Here is a 9,281-nt window from a genome sequence, read left to right on the forward strand (position 1 = left end):
ATGTTCACCACCACCAAAGCTGTGTTCGTGGCACTGTTGCCGCTTGCTGCCATCACTTCACACACACCTCACTTTTAAACAGGAGCCAAACTCATGCTTGCTGTCTTTGTCCATGGAATTTTCTTGGCAGTGATACTGGAGTGGCTTGCCGGTTCCTGCTCCAGGTGGATCACATTTGGTCAAACTCTCCACTATGACTTTTTGAATTCTGGTGCTGGAGGAGACTCTTGAGAGTCCCATGGACTGCAAGAAGATAAAACCTATCCATTCTTAAGGAAATCAGCCCTGAGTGCTCACTGGAAGGACAGATCCTGAAGGACAGGCTCCAATACTTTGGCCACCTCATGAGAAGAGAAGACTCCCTGGAAAAGACCCTAATGTTGGGAAAGATGGAGGGCACAAGGAGAAGTGGACGACAGAGGACGAGATGGTTGGACAGTGTTCTCGAAGCTACCAGAATGAGTCTGACCAAACTGCGGGAGGCAGTGGAAGACAGGAGTGCCTGGCGTGCTCTGGTCCGTGGGGTCATGAAGAGTCGGACACGACTAAATGACTAAACAACAACAAACCCATGCTTGGCTCTGCTCCGCAGTGGCCACATTGCCTCGAAACTCAAAACTTGAACAAACATTGGGTCAGGCATTGAGTTTCAAGCAGGGGCCCATCTTGCTGTCAGCACCATGTTGAAGTTCCAGCGAAGCCCAGCAGCGGCTCTCCTACTTGATTTTTCATCTTCAAAAAGTTCTTTTCAAAGCAAGATCTGAGAAAACAGTTCAGCACCAAAGGGCATACTAGCCTATGAACAAGACAAGGCAGCAGCACAAACATTCAGCAAACATTCAATGAATGAGTCTTCTGTGTGTGGAACGCTTTGTCTCTGGTGTTTTGGTTTGTGTCGATGTGATGGTACTTTAATTACTGGCTTGTCCTTCTGGGAAACAGGAAATGTGAGCCATCGGAAGGACTGTTTGTTCACCGGACATGGGAAGCCATATTACCAAATCATGCAAATCACGCAATTGTTTGCCCCGGGTATGTGTCCGTACGTGAGCAAGCGTTGAAGTGAATCACATGCTCCAAGAGAGTGGTTTATTTGCTTTGCTTTTTATCCGTGCAGAAACCCAAGTCTCGAAGTTGGCAGAAGGAAACACAACAACACGGCTGTACAGAAGTCATTCAAATTCATTGACATATTTCTGCATGTGGAACAATGGAAGCATTGATTGCCTGAAATAAATAGTAATAGTAGTAGCAGTAGTAGTAGCTAAACAAAGCAAGCTTCTTTCTTTAAGCCTTAAGGCTTTCCTGAACAATATATCCGTAAATTTATTTTATGATGGATTTTGACCTAGAAGCAACATGATGTTAATTAGGGCAAATGAACCTAAATGATCTGTGAGCTAGACTGGCCCTATCGCAAGCCATGCAGATCAGGAGCAGAAGGAACAACTTCTCGACAAGTGTTTATTGTGGCATCACTGCTCCTCAGGCAGGCAAGCTTTTCCCAGTGTTCGGTCCCTGCTCCTGCCAACCTAGCAGTTCCAAAGCACGTCAAAGTGCAAGTAGATAAATAGGTACCGCTCTGGTGGGAAGGTAAACAGCGTTTCCGTGCGCTGCTCTGGTTCGCCAGAAGCGGCTTAGTCATGCTGGCCACATGACCTGGAAGATGTCTGCAGACAAACGCCGGCTGCCTCGGCCTATAGAACGAGATGAGCACCGCAACCCCAGAGTCGTCCGTGACTGGACCTAATGGTCAGGGTACCTTTACCTTTTTAAGGCATGGGTAGAGGACACAGGTGGCACTGTGGTCTAAACCACTGAGCTTAGGGCTTGCTGATCGGAAGCTCAGCGGTTCAAATCCCCGCGACGGGGTGAGCTCCTGTTGCTCAGTCCTTGCTCCCGAACACCTAGCAGTTCAAAAGCACGTCAAAGTGCAAGTAGATAAATAGGTACCATTCCGGCGGGAAGGTAAACGGCGTTTCCATGCACTGCTCTGGTTTCGCCAGAAGCGGCTTAGTCATGACCTGGAAAAACTGTCTGTGGAAAAACGCCGGCTCCCTTGGCCAGTAAAGCGAGACGAGCGCCGCAACCCCAGAGTCGTCCGCGACTAGACCTAATGGTCAGGGGTACCTTTACCTTTACTTTTAGGCAAACCAAGGCCCGGCCCAATCGCCTTCTAAATCAGGCCCCCAAACGGTCCAAAAATCAGCATGTTTTTACATGAGTAGAATGTGTCCTTTATTTAAAATGCATCTCTGGGTTATTTGTGGGGCATAGGAAGTCGTTTTTGTGTGTGTGTGTGTGTGTGTGTGTGTGTGTTTCAAAATATAGTCTGCCCCCCTCCCACAAGGTCTGAGGGACAGTGGACCTGCTGGAAAAGTTTGCTGACCCCTGGCTAAGGTCTCAAATATAGAATAAATGTTGATAATTGCATAAGGTAAATGCACACACATAAGTATATAAGCCACATGTCTAAAACATTACAGGAGAGCAATCCAAAAGCCATCTTGGCTCTCCTAAAGACCCTCAATATTTCCTTAATCCCCCTTGCCTGAGAAATATGCAGGCAGAGAGCAATCAGGGGAAGTTCCTGAAGGAATTCCTCTCCTATATCTATGAACCTTCTTTGTAATAATTGCCATTGTTTGCCCAGAGGCTCTGCATCGAGGGATGTCTGAGGGGGCATCCTGATGGTCTTATGATCCAGTACTAATGTTTTGCATAAACTGTGTTTGGAACTATGTAAAACTAGCTGAATCCTCAAGAATATCACACCTTGGCCTGCCTGAGCCACAGTAACCCCACCTCAGGTGTGATATAATTTCTGACAGTTTGTAGAGGGGATGTCTTCCTTCTCCACGCCAAAATGAAAACCCTTAAAAGAGATGAAGGCAGGCCTCTTTAGGGAAGTTTTTAAGTGCAAGTGCAAGAGACGGAAGAGGCTCTGAATGCACCTCAAAAGATAAAGAGACTTCAAGTCCTGCATGACCAAAAGTTGCAACATTGGGAAATGGAACTTGGAGGACACTGGCTAAATTTTGGATTTAAGAAAAGTTTTATCTCTGGTGGGACTGTGAAACAGGTGGAAGATCATTTCTGGAATAACTGCTTTCTGGATTACAAGATAAATGATGGGGAGTGCATCACCGGGGAATGGGACAATTGGATGAAAGGAAATGAAGAATCTTACTGCACGGAACTCCCCGGAGATTGGCTCCCTAAAGAGAAAGAGAAGAAAATGCGAAAGAACCCAACGGGGAACAAGGATGTATGCAACCACAAACAGAAACAAGAAAACCCGCAGAGGGGGCTTAGAAGTGACCTGAGGGCCTCAGACATTAGAACACCGGACTGAGAATGATATAATGATATAAGGACTGACATTATCCGGAACCAGAAAAAGGGACGTTGGATAAACTTAGAATGAGAAATGCTTTTTGTAATAAACCTATATTTATGGAATTAGTGTAATACTAATGAAATATTAAGAGATGCTGGAAAGGAATAATTGGCTTTAGCAAAAAAGTCAAATATGGTGTAAACTTAATAATTTTCAAGATTAAGAGGATAAGATAAAAATTAATGAGATTAATATAAAAAATGAAGAGGTCTGAGTAATAAGGGTGAATTTGCTGAACAATTTTTTTAAATGGAATACAAAGAGGGAGGTGGGAGGAAGTCAGGAAAATAAGTGAAAGAATGTCGAAAAATTTGAAAGGAGGGATTTTATTTTATTTTATTTTTTATTTTTTATTTTTGTCTTGTTTTTGAGTTGAATTTTTGGTTTTTGTAAGTTTTGTGTAATCTTTTTGTGTTTAATTTCTGTTGTTGTCTTTGTAATCTTTTTTCTTGTTAAAATCTAATAAAACATTTAAAAAAAAAAAGTTTGATGTTTTATCGTGTTTTTAATATTCTGTTGGGAGCCGCCCAGAGTGGCTGGGGAAACCCAGCCAGATGGGTAGGGTATAAATATTATTATTATTATTATTATTATTATTATTATTATTATTATTATTAATGTTTCTTCTTGGTTCTGGGTCTCTCTTGCCTCCTTGCTAGGAGGGAAGGGGACTCCGTTGCGACAGAAAAATCAAGTTCTGCCTTGTTTTCAGTGCATCTGCCTCCATCCATTCATCTCTGACAGATCATGAACTTAGGGGACCTCTCAGTCCTTTGGGGAGTTGGGCAGCAGAAGCCAACCACCCCTATTTTTCTATATAAACTGCATAAAAATTGCCAGCCAGCCCCCAATTGAATCCAGTTTGACATTTTCTACAGAAAACCCAGCAAGCTGTGTGTGTTTGGAGGGGGGGTGTTTTAATGTTGTCAACCTATTTATGATATCTGAACGACCTGTTTGCAACATTAAGCCTCTGTCTGTTTTTTCAGACAGCAAACAGAGCTCTGGCAGCCTTTGCTTTTCCAAAGCCAAAAAAGAAAAAGCTCAGCTTCCGTCTGTGTGCGATCCTGCAGAGCAGCTATCGAGCTACAGCCATTAACCTCTCCCGAAAAGCAGATTTCAACGTGCAGGAAGTAGTTCAAGGAGGGGAGAGAAAAAAATCTCCCTTTCTAAGGATACACCGCCTGCCGAAACCCGGGATCGAACCAGGGACCTTTAGATCTTCAGTCTAACGCTCTCCCAACTGAGCTATTTCGGCAGCTGCTCTGCCGCTTTCGAGGAAGGACGGGCAAAAGGACTCTCCCGCTTGATTAATTCCGTGCTTTTTATTTGAAAAATACATCTATATTGCTTCGCTCGGCGCTGGTGTTGTCCTGGGCAGCTTCTCGACGATGGTTGAATTAGTTGCAGGTTCCATTTCATGGCAGTGGCTGTGAGCAGCGCCTCTGCTTAAAGGGGAAAAAAAACCTATTTAAATAATAATCACCACCTGGAAAGGTTCCCTCCCCCGACAAGGCTGGCGATTTCTTTAGCACTTATTTTTACACACGTTCTGAAAAACGTGCCAGCCTGTGATTTCCTCCTTTTCATATATATAAATTTAAAATTTTTATATTTATATTTAAGTTTATAGATATAGATATAAAATTTACATTTTAGTATCGGCATGGGCTTTGCAGAGAGCACCACGTGAGCTAAAAGTTTTCCTGGGAGTTTTATTTTTTATATATATATATATATATATATATATATATATATATATATATACACACACACACACACACACACTCTCTCTCTCTCTCTCTCTCTCTCTCTCTCTCCCAGGAAAACTTTTAGCTCACGTGGTGCTCTCTGCAAAGCCCATGCCAATACTGAAATATATATATATATATTTATATATAAAAATAAACGTAAATATAAATATAATATATATATATATGGAAACAGCGGCGTAGCGTGGGTTGTCAGCACCCAGGGCAAGGCAAGTAATTTGCGCCCCCTAACCCGTGGATTTGCGCCCCCTAACCCATGGATTTGCGCCCCCTAACCCGGGGCAAGGCAAGTAATTTGCGCCCCCTAACCCGTGGATTTGCGCCCCCTAACCCTAACCCCCAGATGTTGCGCCCGGTGCAGCCGGGCCCCCCTGCACCCCCCACGCTACGCCACTGTATGGAAAGGAGGAAATCGCAGGCTGGCACGTCTGCAATCCGGCGTTGCAAACTGGGGGCGAGTTGGGCAGCCTCTGTCGCCTTTCCTCCAGCGATAACAGCGCTATTAAAGATGCCCACGTGGCAGCTCTGCCAATGTTTGCTTTTCAAGTTAAGGCCCATTGACTTCAACGGGAGTTACTTCCAAGTTATGGCAGCGAAAGCAGCTGCGGGCAAGTTTTGCCACGTGGGGTTTTAAAGGCACCATGCAAGGTTTTGCCGCCGCCTTATTATTATTTATTATTATTATTAACATGCTACTGAAACTGCATTTCCAAATATTGGCCCCTGAGTGGTTTACCATTGTATTAAACATACAACCAGGAAAAAATATATAGTATAAATTAGCTGCACACATGCAAGTAGAAGATAAAACAGGCAACAGCTGAGAATGCTGGCCACATTAAGATACCTGGGAGAAGAGAGGATTGAGGAAGACTGGAAGAAATTTAAGATGTATTTACAAAAACATTGTAATTTGGTTGAATGTTAAGAAGGATGCTAGATTATAAAAAATTGGCCACCACTAAATTAGATTTTGAATTTGATGATAAGTGAGATTAAAGAAAACATAAATTTTATGGAGAATTGCTAGATTATACTTAAATGAGTGGATATAAGATCGTAAACAAGTTGATAATTTGCTTGGAAAAACCTTTTAACGATGTAAATGGGAGCGGGAGACGTGAGGGAGTCCAAAGAAGTGATGAAACTACGTTGTGATAGAAGTAAGATTGTTTATTATTGGTGCATTTGTATTCAAAAACTCTAATAAATATTTATATAAAAAAATAAGATAAACTCAACAGTGTAAATTAAGATAAACTCAACAGTGTAAATAAGTTTTGATGGATGTAATAATGGAATACTGAATGGTATAGTTTCTGTAAAATAATGCAGGCAAAGTAAAATAAACCATGGAAAGAGAAGAAGGGAAGTCACTGATATTTTAAGGATGTAAAAATGAGTAAATTGTAAAACAGAAAATTTAATAAAAATTATAGATATATAAAAAAAGATAAAACAAGCAAAAATGTCCCCAGCAGCATAAATCAGCATGAAACAGCATAAAAACCCAAAGGGGTGAGGAATATAAAAAGTACTAAAAATATGCAAATATTGTGCAAAGGCCTGTAAGAATAAAAAGTGTTTTACCTGGTGGTAGGTTACGATGCAAGTATCTTTGAGGGCATTGCAGTGCAGCGGCGTAGCGTGGGTTGTCAGCACCCGGGGCAAGGCAAGTAATTTGCGCCCCCTAACCCGGGGCAAGGCAAGTAATTTGCGCCCCCTAACCCGTGGATTTGCGCCCCCTAACCCATGGATTTGCGCCCCCTAACCCTAACCCCCAGATGTTGCGCCCGGTGCGGCCAGCCCCCCCTGCACCCCCCACGCTACGCCACTGTTGCAGTGGGTTGCTATTAACCCCAAAGGTCCCCTTTGTAGTAACCCACTCACCTCACTTCACTGGGTGAGGGAACATGAGGACATCACAAGCTCTTAGGGGCCAAGCTTGAGCGGTATTTGTGGGAGAAGGCAGTCCTTTGAGATAACTTGGCGCAAAATTATTTGGGGCTTTGAAGGTTGAATTGGACACAGAAATGGACCGGAAGTCATCGCAGACGACAAAAATGTGTGCTGGCGTCCTGTGAACCAGCTGACAGTCCTGGGTTGCTTTCAAAGGATGGCGCATTGCACTCATCAAAACACATTGACTGGGGGAGGTCATTTAAAGGAGGGAAGTAGTGCTTTCAAGTAGTAGCCATCAAAGTTCTCTGCGTTGTTGTTTTTTAAATGACCATAATTAATGAATTATTCCATACAACTAACATAGTGAGGAAACATGCCTTTGAGGGATTCAGCTGATTTAGTCTTCAATGGTTTAGCATTAAAAAAAAGTGGGACAAACAAGTTCACTGCATGTACTTTATTAAAGGAAAATATAATGAAAATGATGTATAGGTGGTATTTGACTCCTGTAAAATTAGCAAGGATATATCATAATTGTGACAATATATGTTGGAAATGTAAAGAAAAGGAAGAAACCTTTTATCATATGTGGTGGACCTGTCCCAAGGTGAAAGACTTCTGGGAAAAGATTTATAATGAATTGAAAAAAAATGTTGAAATATACATTTATAAAGAAACCAGAGGCCTTTCTTCTTGGAATAACAGGTTTGGAATTGCCCAAGAAAGATGTTGAATTATTTTTGTATGCCACAACTGCTGCTCATATTTTGTTAGCTAAAAAGTGGAAAACCCAAGAATTACCAACAATAGAAGAATGGCAGATGAAGATGATGGAATTTTCGGAGCTAGCCGACCTGACCGGAAGAGTCTGTGACCAGAAGGAGGAGGAGTATCAGGAAGAATGGAATAAATTTAATGATTATTTAGTTAAATTTGTTAAGTTAAACTAACTGAAAAAAGCTTGCAGATACTTAATGGGCTTAGGATTTTATTTATGTTAAGTGATGAATTAATATTTTTAATTCCATAAGGTGAAGATCTAAGGATGTTAATGTTTAAGTTAAATTTCATAAAAATTGAGATTTGGAAAACCGTTAAAAGGACATGCAATGAAATTCAACCAAGGGGATGCGAGGAAGTCACTTTACAAAGTTAATAACTGTAATTTCGAATAAGGTTATGATTTATGTTTGTCTTGTCTGTGTGTGTGTGTGTGTGTGTGTGTGTGTGTGTGTGTGTTTGTTTATAATATTGTGAAAACTAATAAAATTTTTGAAAGAAAAAAAGTGGGACAAAGGAAAACTATTCAATTTTCGCATCTTTCATTTCAGGAGCTAAACAGAATTAGGAGTTTATAAGCCTTTAGCTCGATTCCTGTGTTATAATAATATTGAATGTGTAGCCTATGTCATTTCAATTATAGTCTGTCCTTTTTTGCATTTTATTTTTTTTACACAATATGGACATGCATGCATTCCTCTTTGGTAAACATTTTCCATTGCGATTTCACTAGATTTTCAAGGCTATGTCGAGCTTGGGCAAGCCATTTACTCAGGTAAGCATTCCACAAAGCCGGCATCTTGTTTAAATTCTCTTATCACATGCGATATTTGCATGCTGGTGAATTCTGAGCCCTACAGTGCTGCTGCTGGCATGCCAACACGGCAGGCATATGGGCCAGCACAAGCGAGAAGACCATTTAAATGACATGACAGGCATAGTTTGATGGTACAGCGCATGCCTTGCATGCAAAAGGTCTCCACTTCCATCCCTGGGTGTCCCCAGGCAGGGCTGGGAAAGACTTCGGCCTGAAACCTTGGACAGCCATTTCTTAAGTCAGTGTCAACAATAGATGAATCAATGCTCCAAGTTGGCCTAAGGCAAGCTCCCTCGGTCATATAGGCAAATGCTTCACCAGTGGCCAGCATGACATGAAATTTGGCCTCAGAATACCTTGATCATCGTTTCCTCATACTCAAAGCTTTGGGAAGAGAGCAATGGTAAATTCACACGACCCTTTTGGCACAACAGAATGTGGTTATGGCGTTTTAGACTTGGATTCGATGTTCGAGGGGTTTGGCAGAGCGCCTTTATATGACTGCAGTTTGTGATGAAGAATACTTATCACTGGTTCAGTACAGTTGTACCTCAGGTTAAATACTTAATTCGTTCCGGAGTTCCGTACTTAACCTGAAACTGTTCTTAAC

The sequence above is a fragment of the Podarcis erhardii genome (assembly GCF_964252035.2).
Source record: "Podarcis erhardii genome assembly, chromosome: 4".
In the NCBI taxonomy this organism is placed as follows: Eukaryota; Metazoa; Chordata; class Lepidosauria; order Squamata; family Lacertidae; genus Podarcis; species Podarcis erhardii.